The sequence below is a fragment of the Dendrobium catenatum genome, unplaced genomic scaffold (assembly GCF_001605985.2).
Source record: "Dendrobium catenatum unplaced genomic scaffold, ASM160598v2 fragScaff_scaffold_1050, whole genome shotgun sequence".
NCBI classification, from domain to species: Eukaryota; Viridiplantae; Streptophyta; class Magnoliopsida; order Asparagales; family Orchidaceae; genus Dendrobium; species Dendrobium catenatum.
In genome coordinates, this window is record NW_021319512.1 from 145,112 (window position 1) to 161,511 (window position 16,400).

A 16,400-nucleotide genomic window follows, 5' to 3' on the forward strand; every position below is an offset into this window, starting at 1 on the left:
GCTTCTTGCTGGGACAGTCCATAGACTCGTGGCTGAACATTCTGACGAGTCTGGCCTTGAGAAGGAACAGAAGCTGTAGACTCCACAGCTCTTGGTCTACCAGCTGTCCTCTGAGCATTATTGCCTGACCTCACATCTGTAGTAGATCGCTGACCCAAAAGAGGACAAGACTTCACCATGTGCCCAGGCTGATGGCACCAGTAACAAGTATTAGTGCCTGAGAGGCACTCTCCCTTATGCACTCGCCCATATTTACTGCACAATGTAGCAGTTGAAGCACTGCTATCAGAACCACTGGATCTGGGCTTCTTCCAAGTAGAAACCCCTGACTAGGAAGACTGAGTCATCTGGGAAGGCTTTGACCTACCTTCCATCTTTCTTTTCTGAAAATCCCTCCTCTTCTGAGTTGCCAGCATATCCATCTCAATTCTTCTGGCTCTTTCCACTAAAGTAGAGTAATCCTCAATTCCAAAAAGAATGAGAGGCTGTCTAATCACATCTTTCAATCCATCTTCTAACTGACTCCATCACCTCTCAGCCTCGCCATCAAATGCATAAGCAGCCAATGTCACCCTCCTTTCCTCAGGGCAAGACATGCCCTCCAGGATCTTCTCAATCCGCATCAGCTAGTCTTCTGCTTCTATAGGTCTGCCACCTGAAAACAGTGGAGGCTTCATATCCTGAAACAGCTTCAGGTTCTTATCCATAGGCCTGCTTCCACTTCTACTTCCACTGCCCTGATTTTTGGAAGTCTTAATCATCTGAGTCATCGCCTCCATCATCTGCGCGAATGACTCCATAGTGTCATTTCTTCGAGGTTCTGCTACCTCTGGTAGCTCCCTCCCTTCCTCCATATTAATGCCATCAGTAGCATTCTGCTCAGGGTCCATACTTCTGAGATAAAACACATCAATCATAAGTTACAAATAATCATAAAATTATACTTCCTACACATTCTAAGACTCAATCAATCATCCTATAGGCTCTTTCATTAATCATTATTAAACCTCTAGCTCTGATACCACTCTTATCACGACCCGACCCGGCTAGCCCGAGTTAACGGGGCAGGAGCAAAAAAGGTCGTACAGAAAACTATAATAAAACATAAACAGTTCTAATTAAAAAACTTTAATTAGGCAACATAATCATCATCCAGTATAAGAAAGAGTCAGTAATAACAATAAACTCAGATAGTTCCAACCAGTTCAATTGTCTCAAGATCATTAAAAACTTTCAACACATCATTACATAAACTCCACTTACTATTCATACTCAGATACAAACTTAAACTTAGACTTAAAACATAAAAACAAATAGAACCTTTCTTCCTCCTGAGGTCCCCTACGACGATAAGTATAAGGTCGTCGTGCAGCCATTACTTCTCTCCTGAAAAATATTTCCAAAACGAGGAATGAGCCAACGCTCAGCAGGTAATTCATAGCACAGTTAATTTTATAAGATGCATAAATTAAAAACATTTACAATTAGAAACTAATTCATTTAATTAAACAAGTCATAACATAAAATGTCATTTTTCTTTTCCATAAACATTGCTATCCTTTCATTCTTTTCTTTAATCTTTTTCATATGCAATACAAAGTGCAAAATGATTATGCTAAATGTATCACCCGTCCCAGAAGTACCCCTTTTTCGTACTAATCAGGTACGCAGTCAAATTTTTGGCCATTTCCTTTACCATTTGGCTTTTACAAGCCCCATTACCATTTGGCTTTTGTAAGCCCCTTTACCATTACCATTTTGGTACTTCCGGATTAACATGCAACATGAAAATTTTATTCCATTTAAATCCTTTCATTTCATTTCATATTTATTTCATTTATTCGTATACCTTAATTTCTTTTCAAGAATGCATGAAATGTAAGCATGAAACTGTAAAGTACTTTAAAGCATGAATATCAAAACATTTGACAGTAAATAAGATATTTGACAAGAAAATAATTACATGAAATTACATTCTAAGCATAAAAATTTTAAAACACTTATAAATTTAACTGGGTTCTGAACACCTACCTCAAAGTAATTACGGCACGTCACTTCGACAAAGTCTTTCACTTTACACCTTAATGATCACCACCTAAAAGTTTATAAAGTAAACGTGTCACATCAATAGAAATCAACTTTCCTAAGTCTAATTGCTAAACCTGGCATTTTCCCTTAACCATTCCTTACGACATTTAAAGGATATTTAATTAAATTAATATGAATTTTTGAATTTAATAAATACCTAATTTTCAAAAATCTATAAACCTTCAATTTCATCAAATCATTGTTTCCAAATTTGGTCCTTAACATATATTAATAATAATATAATAATTTTCGGATTAAAATAATCATGAAAATTAGTGAAAATAAAGTTTTCGTCCTAAATCAAAATTTCCGCATTAAAATCATTCCCAATACCCTTAGAAATCATTTTCGTATAGGTGTTTTATGAAATTAAGTTTTAGGTCAAAAACCCTAACTTATAAATCTCCAAAAATCTTTTCAAATCTCTATGTTTTTATTGTCAAAACAATCCTCTAAATATTCCTTAAAGATTTCGTAAAGAGATTTCGAAGAAATTCCAAAATTTTATAAAACCATAGAATTTTCTTTTCCAAAAATCTAGAGATCGAGAGGGATTCGTTTGAAAAGAATCATACCGGAGTAACCCTCTCGTCGTCTTCTTCGATTTGACCTAAAAGTTTCGCCGGAAGATCGTCACCGGAGTGCCCTCACGAAGCCACCCGTCGCCCCTTGCCCGACGTCCGTCCCTCTTGTTTCGTGCGGTTCACGCGTAAAAATGAGAAAGAAGGGGTTTCGGTTTGTCTATTAAGAGGAATTGGGGTTTGCTAAATGACCATATTACCCTCACTTAAGCAATTTCGGTTTAAGAAACGAATGAGGGTAAAATGGGTATTTAGAGACTTTAAAAATTTATAACTCTCCAATTAGGCAAAATTAGGTATAAGTTCTATACATCAAAATGCTCAGAATTTCGCAAGGGATTTTCTAAAATTAATTTTGTTGAATTTCGTTAACGTTGAAAATCTCACTTAAAAATTCGTCGCGGCGCTTTGAAAAACGTGCAAAGCCTAAAATAGCATTTTCAGGTTTTATTGTAAGACTCATCAATCTTCTTCTTAATGGATGAATCACTCACCTCCTTGATTACCAAAGGTCGCGCAGTCAACCTTATACGCGCTTCGTTCTCATCCAGACCGAGATTCATTCGACGATGATGTCCGTCTTCTCTAACTTGTCCCCCTAATCCTCCAATTGACCAGGTGCACCGACTGATGGCCGGCGGCCTTCCGCTGCCATCGCCTAAATGCCGGCGATGGTGGCAGATAACTGGGAAATGGAAAATTTGATAGCTGAATGGGAGTTTCTCTCTCTAACGGGAGTTTCTTTCTCCCTTCAATTGGAGAGCATAAATTTCATCTTGCTGCTGTTGGTGAGCTTCTCTTCCAATGTCTAGGGCAAAGGTATGCTGAAATCAGCCCTTGCTGTAGCCAAGAGATGGTAGGTAGCCTTTACTTCCTTCCAAACCATCTCTGACAACCTTTTGATGGTAAAATCAGCATCCGACAGCCTTCAAACATCAAGAACAGCAGCCCGGAACATCATAGACAGCATATTTGTCTCCTAGAAAAGCTGGGACAGCAGCCACGCAGCCTCCGGAGGCTTCCAAACAACAAAAACTGCTGTTTGGAATGCTTGGACAGCAAGTGACGGCCTCCGGGAGCACTCAAACAGCGAAAACTGATTAATTAAAAATAATTGATTAATTGAGAATTAATTGAACTTAATTAATTAATTAAAAATTTGAGAGCCATCAATTAATTGAAAATTGAGAGCGATTATTTTAAAATCAAATTAATTAGTTTGTTAATTTATTTAATTAACTAATTGAAAATTTTAAACTTAAATTAAAATCTAATTAATTGGTTAAATTAATTTAATTAATCAATTTAAGACTATTTAAATTCCTTTTAATTAATTAAATATAAATAATCAATTAATTTCAATTTAAATCTAAAATTGAATTTATGAATTAATTAATATATTTTTAAATACTCTTTATTAATTGATTGATTACTTTTTAATGTATTAATTGAGTAAAATTATATTAGAGCATGATTTAAAAATATGGACAAAGCCACTTGGGTGAAAGTGTGAATTTATGATATAAAAAAGAGAGCAAAAAATAATGTTTGTAGTAATTAACCCTAAGTACAAGCTATGATGAAACAACATTCCTAAAGTTAAGACTCAAACAAAAGAAAACCTCTCATGTGCGAACCCTCCAAGGTCTCTAGAGTTCCTGAGCGAACTTTTGTAGGCACAACAAATAGAGAAACAAAATGTTTAATATTAAAATAATGCTAAAGCAGGAAAAAGAATTAGTAATAAACAACGGTACAAAAAGAAAAAGAATAGGGTCATGGTGCAAGAAACATAAGCAGGTACTAAAGACTAAACTACCGTACTAAAAGAAAAAAAAACTATGGTACTAACAAAAAAGAATGGAGTACTGTAGCAAAAATACTAGTATCAAACTAGTAAACAACTGAAACCTTAAGGTCTAGTGTCAAACTAACAAAAACTAAAGTACCTACGGGTAAAGTCTAATCTACCGTAAAGATAAATTTCAGGGATAAATTTCAGGCTTCTTCCAAAGGGAAGCAGTACGTCTTACAAATCTACAAGTAACTTTGAAGGGAGTCATAAGACCTGTTAACAAATTAAAACCTTCGTGCAGTCTTATTATAGAGTTAGATTATAAGACCCATCTATAGGTTATTTCCTAAGAGAAGTCGTAAGACTTATCCACCAAAACAAATTGACAACTTAGCCTATAGGGCTATATTGTAAGACTCATCTATGGGCCACTTCTAAAAGTGAAGTAGTAAGACCCATACGTTAGGGAAGGAAAACTGTTAAATGAAGTGTACCAACACTAAAATTTCAAACTAAACTAAAAGGCAGCCTTGCTATAGAGTTATGTTGTAATACTCATCAACGGGGCAAATTCTAAGGGAGACGTAAGGCCTATTCAACAAAAATAAATGGGCAGTGTAGCCTATAGGGTTAGGTTGTAAGACCTATCATTTGGCTACTTCTAAAGGGAAGCAGTAAGACCCATTCTACTCAAATAATTAGGCAAATTCTATGGGAGTCATAAGACTTATTTTTTTGTGAAATTTCTAAACAAAACATCAAATTTGCACCCAAATCTTTGGGCATCTTAGCCTATAAGACTAAGTTGTAAGACTCACTAGTGGACTAGTTCTAATAGAACCTTAAGGCACGATTTACGGGCAGTAAGACCCACTAGTGTGCAACTCAATTGTAGTGGGTTCCCTATCCAACATCTCTTTCTATAATATACTTAGATTAATATTCAGAACTAACAAAGTATGAAAATCTGTTAAAATTCTTATTAATCGTCGTATTTTCTTAGTGTGTGGAACTAAGCCTCCAGTATGGACGGTGCTACCCATGTTCCCGATTTCAAAAACTCTATTATATTTATTCTGATCCCTCATAGTATAATTTGGGCTGCCCCAAAGTCTAGTTAGATTAGCTCACACACTCTCACCAATTCATAGTGATCTCTTGCCTGACTTTCTAATATCTGTAAACATGTCTTGAGACATATGGAGCATTAAACTTGCTCCGTAAGATGCCCCCTATTTTGTATGTAGGCTACTTTGAAGGATGAAACCTGCATAGAATATTGGATTGAAAAAAATAATTCTGAAAATATTTTAATAATTTAAAGCATGCATTATGTAACCCTCAGTTTTTATGAACATGCGCCCATTTGTTGTTGGTGATGCTATTGTCTGGGTGGAAGGTCCATTTGCAAAGGGCTAAGGGGGTGGTAGGTAGTAGAATTGCTGGTTGTATGGTGGATATGAATGGATGGATGGGACTCCCTAAGATGATGGTGGGGGTAGTAATAGTAGAACAAAGTACAATGCGTAGGGCTGGTGAAGGAAAGCAAGGCTCGGAAGAGTTAAACTGAGGACTCCCGGTTTGAGGTGTAGGCAGAGGTAGACTCGGTTGGGTTTGGGTGGCTGCCTGTGAAGAAGAGGTCCATTCAGTACCTCTGGCTCTACCGGATGAGTTACTACTCACCTTCTTGTGCCCATACCTGTTAACGACGAATGGCGCACCCATGGCGCAAACGTCCATTTAGAGCCATGGCGCATAGCGCACGGCGCGGCGCATTTTGTTATTTTACCACAAAAAATGCATGTCACACTGTTGTTGTCGGATTCATTTGTTAGTATAGCATATTTCCATGCTGGATCTTTTTTTAAAGATTGAACTGAATCTGACATTTTATGATCACCTAAAAGCAAACAAATTTAGATAAAAGAAACATAATATTGTCCAAGAAACATAATATGGGGGCTGCCGGGGGTCCAAGGGGGCGCTGCCCCCTGGCGGGGTTCGACCTAGTTGTAAGAGGAATTTTGAAGTTCGTTTGTATGGAAATACCGAGCATGTACCGAGCGTGTACCTAGTTGTACCGAGCTGTACCGAGTGGTACAAAGCATGTAACTAGTTGTACCGAGCATGTATCGAGCGGTACCGAACATTTACATAGCGGTACCGAGCGGTATCATGCATGTACTTAGCAATACTGAGTGTGTACCGAGCGTGTACCTAGTTGTACCGAGTCGGTACCTAGTTGTGCCGAGCTATACCGAGCAGTACAGAGCAAGTAACTAGCGGTATCCAGCATATACATAGCGGTACCGAGCATTTACTTAGCGGTACCGAGCATGTACCTAACGGTATCGAGCATACCTGTTAAGTTCTAAATTCTTGTAAGAAATAGCCGTGCAAAACAACAGAGCTGTGAGGAACAGACGGAGGTTGCAAATCAGAGTCAGCTGGTAAGATTTTTTTATCAGAACAGACGAAGGAGGGGGCGGATTTGGCTGAAGCACTGCTCTGCGGGACGATTCGGCGGAAACAACGAACAGATTCGGCTGGATTCGGCGGAAGTAGCGAATGCAGCAAATAGAAAACAAAAAACCTTCGGCTTTGAGATAGATTCAGCGACCTCGACTTAGGGACTGCGGGATGTGTTCGGCGGATGCAGCAAACAGAAAATCTTTCGTGAAATTAGGGCAATGAATAGTCGTTTATCTTAAAATATAGATATATTTTTAAATATAAAAGATATTCATAAGTATATGAAAATTTAAAAATAATTTGGCGCGGTATTTTGCGTCGTGCGCAATGCGCCATGGCTCACATGTGGCGCAAATAGCGTGCGCTATTTTAAACACATGCGCCTTGTCATGAACATGACGCCGTAGGTGCGCCGCGCCGTGCCGTGCGCCATGACGCGCGCTATTTTGCGCCATTGACAGCTATGCTTGTGCATGCTGAAGATGTTCGTGAACGACTGCCGAGGGGCCATTACGAGAAGGCATCCATAAAAATAAAAAGAAATGATTAGTTCTGAAAATAACTTGTAATATGAAATATTGAAAATTAAATTACATACATAGTAACTAACTACTACTATGCTGTAAAAAACATATATTTAATTTGACCTGCAATAACTAATTATTGTACCAAAATTTACATAACTATAAGAAGTAATTGAAAATTACATTTAACATGGACCGTAAGAATTATAAGTATTAATTTTGAAAAAAACTAAAAGAACTAACTTGTGTACCAAACTGAAGAACTATAAGAAATCATACACATTTACCTTTTAATTATTAATCATTAGTTAATTCATTTCACTTGAAGAGCCCACATCATCACCACTAACATCTTCCTCTCTATTTTCCTCAATATCTAAGTCCACCTCCTCTAACTGCAACTCACTCACGTTACATGCAATTTGATCATTGACATCATTAGCAGTTCTTTAAAGTTTGACATACACTAGTCTTGATATGCTGCTGGTATTGATGTTGTGTTCTCAATGACCCCTTGGGTTTATTCTTGATCACTATAAGCTAATCTTATTTATCTCGCACTCAATTGGATAGTTAGCAAAGTAGACTTGGTTTGCCTGGCTAGCAATGACAAATGTGTTGTACTTTGCATATCTCCTACCTTGGTTTACTTGCTTTACTCTGTAATGCCATATAGTGGATGTACTCTTGTACCTCTGCTATGTATTGGATCAAACTAATCAAAATTAAAGCGATACAAGTTCCATTCACTCGAATATTTCAATTAAAACTTCATGTAAGACCTCATAGTATTCACAGTCGTATCCCATATGATTGTTCCCTCTAACACACACACCAGAAGGCATAAGCAATGCATTATCGCTAAGAGAGATGGGTTTACGTTGTTTTATCCCTTCACATTAAAGAGTCTTGGGTTGTCGTCAGTGAGTTATTAGAGGAAATATTCAAAGGGTTTCCATTAAAATTGTGGGACTGTGGAAGTAAGGGCTCCACCCATTTTGCTTGAAAGCAATATTAGTTTCCGCATGTGCTCCAATCTTTTATATCAAGCTCCTAAATGTGTGATATGAGAATACTTTGCAGATTTGCTAAAAGTGCTCAACACCCGGATGATAATTGTGTTGATAAAAAATATCAATCAAAGGGGAACCTAATTTCAAAATACTATAACACCAATGCAAAATACAAATATATTTAAAGTGACAATATAAATACCTGATGATCGCTATGTTGATAAAAAATTCAACTTGTGGGGACCCTGCTTTTCAAAATACCCATGAATACTAATGGAAATATAAATATTTTAAAGTGATTTGCAAAATCACCCCGATGATGGCCACATTAAATGTAAATCTTAAACAGAGGGTTCAATTCTCATAACCTATTAAAATTTTAAGATTTAATATTCTATCAAATTCTAAGCATTTAAATGCAAATTTGATCATTAAAATGTAAAAATAAAATTCATCCACAGTTTGCAACAGTTTGTCGAGGATGTTGAATTGAAGAATAACTTCAGCTTATAAAGAGCAGATAGCTTGTGGAATGTATTACTACAATTCTTTCTCAGTTGATTCATCGCCAACAGGGATATGACACGTGCCCTCTGATCGGTGGTTTGACCAAAGCTCGTATGTTCTTTAATGGTTAAATGTTTCTTGAGTAATGAATTATAAGGCATACTCTTTAAGATATAAAGTCCTCTGTTAACTAAAGTTAACTTAAATTCATTACCTTGAATAAACATCCACCCTAGATCTACAAGGTATTCTTGGACGAAACAACTCATGACTGTTGATGAGGTTCCATCATTTAGGTTGGGTTAACTAACTCCTCTAACTAAGTAGACCAGTGATCATGACAATTTGGGATGACGAAACCATATGATTTTGATTGGGCTCATCATCATTCCCCCATCATCCGCTTTAAGTTTGTGGTAATGAATTTCAAATCATGAACTCCAAAATTCAAATTCTAAAATTGTTGCTACTATACGCTAGGTAATTATTGCAACCTATTTAACAATTAGCCTTAATTGAAAGTTCTCTCTTGTTATCGGAAGGGATAATTAACCATAGGGGCTTGTGCCTATGGGAAATCAAAACTCAGATCATAAAGTCATCGCAAAGTGAGGGTGAGATCTCTGGGTAGTTAATAGGACTTGATGATCAAAACAACACACAACAATATAAAAAACAACAACTTACTCCAAATAGATAAAAAAATAACACAAAATGAGTTGTTTTTACTAATGTCCAAGCAAAGTAAGACAAGATACAAGTTGATTCACTATTTGAGAGGTGAATCGTCTCTCTCACAATTCCTAACAGCTACTAGGAACCTAAACACCTCCAAAAACATAACATAAAAAATCCCAACCCACCATTATCTCTCCCCTTAAACAACTCAAATCCCGTAATAAATGCCCCTTTTCCCAAAGAGTCTCCCCTTTCCCAAAGAATTTCCTTCCAAAGCCTCTTCTCTTTTAGGTGATAAAAGAGGTCCTAGGCCCCACTTGGGCAGCTAGATTGCTTCTGTCAGCTGCATCAATACTCCCTTCCCAAAAAGTCACCTTGTTCTCAAGGTGGAAAAAGGGAAATTGCTTCTGAATAGTACTGTAGGGCTCCTACGTCGTCTCATATTTTGGTAAATCCTTCCACTTGATCAGCACCTTGATCCCCTTATCTCCCTGGCACACCCCTTTTACCTCCAATGGTTCTAATATCACCTCCATATCCTCTAACAATGTGGTTTGTAGTGCGGGAGAGAGTGTATAGTTTCCAATGGCTTGTCTCAGTTGCGATTCATGAAATACGAGATAGATGGCTGAGGTCGATGGCAATCATAGGAGATATGCTACTGAGCCAATGCGCTCCACTACCTCGTAGGGCCTAAAGTAGCGGGATGAGAGCTTCTCATTCCTTCGTCGAGCCAAAGTCCTTTGTCTGTAAGGTCGGATCTTTAAATAAACCATGTATCTAACCTTAAACTGCACATCTCTCCTATGTCAATCCGTTTGCTTCTCCATGATTTGTGGTGCTCTTTGTAGATGCTCCTTGAATTATGCCAAAATCTGATCTCTCTCCCAAGTATTGCTCCACTGATGACACCGGTGTGTTGCCATGCCCATAATGTATCAGATGAGGTGGATCACTCCCATATAGAATTTTAAATGGTGTTGTTTGGGTTGTTGTATGATATGAAGTGTTATACCAATATTCTGTCCAGGCTAATCATTTAGCCCACATCTTTGGTGTATCTGATACAAAGCAATGAGGATAAGTCTCCACACTGTGATTGACCACCTCTATCTGACCATTCGTTTGGGGGTGGTTAGTTGTACTCCTCTTCAGGATAGTCCCCTGCATCTTGAATAACTTCATGCATAAGTGGCTAAAAAACACCTTATCCCGATCGGACACAATGGATTCGAGTATGCCATGCAAACGAACCACCTCTCTAATGAATGCAGCTGCCACCGATATCGCGGTGTAAGGGTGGTGTAGGGGAATGAAATAAGCATATTTGCTCAATCTGTCCTCCACCACTAGAATCACAGTAAACCCGTCTTATCTAGGTAGTCCCTCAATGAAGTCCATAGTCACCTCTTCCCACACCTTCTCTGATAATGCTAACTATTGTAGAAGACCACCTGAAGCCATAGCTAGGTATTTGTGTATTTGACACACATCACAACTGACCACCAACTCTACATCCTTCTGCATGCCCATCCAATATAGCTCCGCTGCCAGTCTATGATGTCTTCTGAACTCCTGAATGTCCACTAATAGCTGTGCCATGAAACTCCTATAACAAATGAAGGATGTGTGGTGATTTCCTCGAAAGGACAATATGTCCCTTGTATAGTAGCTTTTGACCCATCAAAGAATAACAAAGATGGCTATCCTTGTCTTGCAGCAAGTCTCCTATGATCTTACTCAGCTCCTCATCATGCTTGCACTCATGCTTTAAGGCCTCCCAATCTACCACCATGGGAATAGATAGAGCCATAACCTGAGGGTCTTCACTATTCCTGAAGAGAGCATTTGCTGCTTTATTTTCTAACCCTGGCTTGTACTGGATCTCGAAGTCATACCCAACAACTTGGAAAGCCACTGCTGATGCTCCTCTATCATCATCCTTTGCTCTAACAAGAACTTCAAACTTCTTTGATCGGTCCTGACTATGAAGTCTCGTCCCAACAGATAAGGTCGCCATTTCTATATTTCTAACACTATCACCATCAGCTCCCTTTTATACACTTATTTCAACCTAGCCTTGGCGGTCAAAATATGACTGAAATAAGCAATGGGTCTCTGACTCTGCATAAAAATTGCTCCTAACCTATAGCCTACTGAATTAGTCTCCACTACAAACGGTGGGCTAAAATCTGGTTGTGCTAACACAGGGACACTCGTCATAGCTTTCTTCATCTTCTTAAATGCCTAGGTGGCTTCTACCCCCCATTTGAAACTATTATTCTTTAGTTTCTCTGTCAACGACCATGTTATAGAGATGTATCCTCTCACAAACTTCATATAGTACCTTGTGAGTCCCAAGAACCCTCTCAACTCCTTCAGGGTTTTGGGTAAGGGCCACTCAAACATAGCCTCTATCTTGAAAATATCTGCAGCTACTCTTGATTTGAACACCACATGTACCAAATACTTTACCCTCTGTTGTGCAAAGGAACACTTCTTCAAATTGGCATACATTTGATGCTCCTTCAATGCCATTAACACTACCCTCAAGTGTTCCACATGCTCTGCCTTAGACCGACTATACATTAAAATATCATCGAAGAAAACTGATACAAACTTGCGGAGGTAGGACTGAAATACCTTGTTTATAAGCAACTGGAAGGTACCTGGGACGTTGGTAAGCTCAAAAGGCATCACTAAGAACTGGTAGTAGCCTTCATGAGTCCTAAAAGCAGACTTTTGGATGTCAATAAGCCGCATTCTACTATGATGATATCCCGATTTCAGATTAATCTTGGAGAACATCGTCGCTCCATATAACTCATCCAACACCTCATCAATGACTGGTATAGGAAACTTATCCAAAACCGTTTCCTTCTTCAGAGCCTGATAATCTACATAAAATCTCAAACTATCATCCTTCTTCTTCACCAACAACACCGGACTGTAGAAGGGACTAACATTGGGACGAATGATCTGGGCCTCCAACATCTCCTTAATTAGTCTCTCAATTTCATCTTTCCGAACCTGTGGGTACCGATAGCGAACACTGATAGGGGATACCCCTCCTTCAAGATGATGGCATGCTCATGCTGCCTTGGGGGAGGTAGGCCTTGAGGCAGCTAGAACACATCACTAAATTGTTGTACGATTGGTTGGACTATCTTTGGAACCTCCTCCTCTTTCTTCATACTTCCTCCTCCCTCGAGGCTTTGTAGCTCCAAGAATCTCATCCCTGCACCCTGGATTGCCCTCACCATGGTTTTGAGAGAAACCCTAGTTTTGGACAGACTAGGATCCCCTCTGATTCTCACATTCCTCCCTCTCACCATGAATTCCATAGTCAATGTTTTCTAGTCCAACTTAATTTCCCCCAATGTCTGTAACCACTTCATGCCCAAAATTACATCTGTGCTCCCTAACTCCATGGGAAGAAAATCTTCCTTCGCCTGGATCTCCTGTAGCATCACCATCAACCCTAGGCAGATGCCTTTACCCTTCTCCATCTTCGCCATTCCCATCATCACCCCAAAACAGCCCGTGTCAACTTGCTTCATCTCTAATTGGTTCACCACATTGTTGAAGATGAAGTTGTGGGTTGCCCCTCTATCCACCAGAACTATCACTGATTCTCCTCCTATCTGTTCTCTCACCTTCATGGTGTGATTTGAGGTAAACCCCACCATTAAGTTTTGGGAAACCTTTGCCAGATCTAGGTGCAAATGGTCCTCCTACTAAACAACCTCCTCCTCAAGAGTCTCCTAATCGTAGACTGTAAATACATGCAGTGAATGATCCTTGCAGCGGTGGCCCGGTGCAAATTTCTCATCACAACGAAAACACAATCCCCTAGCCCGCTTCTCTTGAACTTCTTACTATGTTAGCCACTTAAAATTTCCTCCTAGTCATGTTCTGAATCCCCTATCCTTGGGTACTTCTCTCTGAATTGGCACAGGTTGTACCTTTTGTGCCAAAAAAGTAGTCATCATCGGGTATGAAGATCCCAAATTGTTTCCTTTGTTGCTTCTCTCAAGTGAATATTTTTCCTCCACTAATTGGGCTAGCTCCATAACCCTCGTGGCCTTAATAATCGAAAAACAGCCTTGATCTATGGATTGAGTCCCTTCATGAAATTCCCCTCCAACACTATTTCAAAAAGTCTTCCCAATAGGCTAGAAAGATACTCAAACCTCGTCCAATAATCCATCACCATCCTTCCTGAGCAAGAGAAAAGAACCGCTAGTAAAAGTCTCCTTCTCGACTTGTTCGGAAATGTTCTAATAAACTATCTTTGAACTCCCTATACGATTTAATTGGTTCTCTCGTGTCTCTCCACTGATATTAAGACAAAGCCTTCCCCTCCAAGCATAAGGCCGCCATCATGAGTCCCTATTCCTCTGTCAGCCCATTCACTGTAAAGTATTTCTCCACCCTATTGATCCACCCATAAGCATCTTCCCCCTCAAAAACAAGCATCTTCAATTTTCTCACTGTCAAATCCCCTTCGCTCCAACTTCCTCTTCCACCTTCGGCTCCTCCCACATAGCGATTGTTGTGATCTCTCCATTATTCTCTCCCACCTCTCCTTTCATAGATAGTTTCTTCCTAAAAATCAGCCCTCCTTGTTTCTTCATCCCAATTTCTCCTCATCCTATATCCTTCACCCATTTCCCTTCTGGTTATCGGTTCAAGAGGTGGCATATTTTCCTTATCACCCAAGATTTCTACATCTCAATCATCCCTCATTGTGCCGATATTGGGGTTTCCACCACTTCCTTGGCCACCTGTCGGTCCCCTTGCCTCTGATGTTGTTGGTTGGGTGTGAAGCTCTAATATTTTCTTCATCATGTCCTCTAGGTTAGAAAACCTTCCTTTCATGGATTAAATCATTTCCTCAACTTTAGATTTTAATTGACCAACTTCTCCTTCTAGTTACTCTTCTAAAGCATCCACTTTCTTCGGCACCATAAGTCCCGAAACTTGCTCTGATACCAATTTGATAGGATTTGATGATTAAAACATCACACAACAATATAAAAAACAGTAACTTACTCCAAATAGATCCAGAAATAATACAAAGCAGCTGTTTTTACTAATTTTCATGCAAAACAAGACAAGATGCAAGTTGATTCACTGTTCGAGAGGTGAATCGTCTCTCCCACAATTCGTAGTAGCTACTAGGAACCCAAACACCTTCAAAAACATAACATAAAACCCCAACCCAACATAATCTCCCCTCCCTCCCCCCCCCCCCCCCCCTGCGTAATAGGCTCAAATTCGCTTAATAAGTGTCCCTTACAAGTTACATCTAATAAATCTCTATTACATCTTTCCCAAAGAGCCTCCCCCCCCCCTTTCCGAAAGAGTTTCCTCCCAAAGCCTCTTCTCTTATAGGTGATAAAGAGGTCCTTGACCCCACCTAGGCAGCTAGACTGTTACTGTCAATTGCATCTTTTCTAAAACGTATTCTTCCTTCTGAAAATTTTCCTCGTAACCTAAATTTGTTAAAATTCTCCTCGTCAACTAAAGGAGGAATGGAGAGGCCGGGGCGTGAATTTTCAAAGCCCACAACCTAGGAGAGGAATGAGTGATGCCCTTCATATAATGAAACCATCCTTTAATTTGAGGTGGTTGATAATAAACTTGTAGATTTTAAATAAATAATGATAGGTAGAGAGCAGTTTGTTAACATGCTTGTCGGGGTAATGTAGACAGTAATAAGTAATATACTTGTACATGTCAGGTATAGAAATTATTTTCTTGTTTTAATGCCCAACTCCCTATATTGCTCACCTATGCATAGGAGTTTATGGTGAATTTTAAAATCTAAATGAAGTTGCATTTTTGATCAAGTCAAAATAAAATTTGAATTTTCTTTTTTAACTGCTAAAATTTTTGAGACAAATTAACAACATGCTCAACAAAAGTATCGAAATTCCTCTTTCATTTTATATGCAATCAATAACTACTGCACAGGCACATGTCTGTAAGGTACTTTCTCCAAATGAAAGATGATGCAGGGAATGAAATGAAAGGAGGGTTGATATGATATCCAGCTTTTTTACTCTGCAAGCTTGGATTTGTCGGGGCATACGAGTATCACAAATTGCCGGACTGGATGGGGGAATTCTAAAGATCAGATGATTTTTTTTTTTTCACATCTGGTAATCTTAAAATGCTGTTGTTTTGTTTTAGAGGCTTGTCGAAATACAGTTTCATCTTCTCAGATTACTGAGTTTCATTCGATATCATCTTAAAGTTACTTCATAGAGATTAAATTTGAATTCTTCCAAAAGGAGTTGTTATGAATATTAATGGCTCTCTACAGAAAAGGGCACCCACCTTCATTTTTATTTTAAAGAATGGAACCTTTATGCTCAACTCAAGCTGGAATGCATAGTTATGTGTTATGCATTTACTTTCTGCACATGCATAGGCGCTGTAGATGTTTTTTGCTTCTGAATGATGAGTTGGATGTTTGAGGGGAATTTGGTTGACATAAATGTTCTGATATATTGGTAATATTTTATCATTCACAATGAAAATAAGTGGGCATGAGAGATTGAGATTCCATTTGAGATGGTTATTTTAAAGTTTTATTTTACACAACGCTGCTACATTTCTCTATTTGACCATAACTAGTTTTCTATTTTTCATAAATTTTTGTGATTAGGATTTTTTCATGATGAGATCAATTAGGATATGGTACTTATATGAAACTTACTGTCTTTTTTTTTTT

General features: G+C 38.6%; 1 protein-coding gene across 3 annotated transcripts in view; it reads left to right on the forward strand.

Moving 5' to 3' along the window:
* Positions 1 to 16,042, forward strand: part of LOC110107933 (receptor-like serine/threonine-protein kinase ALE2) — a 101,457-nt gene extending 85,415 nt beyond the window's left edge. Inside the window, exon 10 of one of the 3 annotated variants that reach the window (XM_020838383.2) lies at positions 15,638 to 16,042. The gene's annotated coding sequence lies outside the window, so the exon portion shown is untranslated. The remainder of the gene's footprint in view (positions 1 to 15,637) is intronic. The other 2 variants (XM_028698077.1, XM_028698078.1) reach the window with 2 other exon arrangements.
* Positions 16,043 to 16,400: the final 358 nt, after the last annotated feature.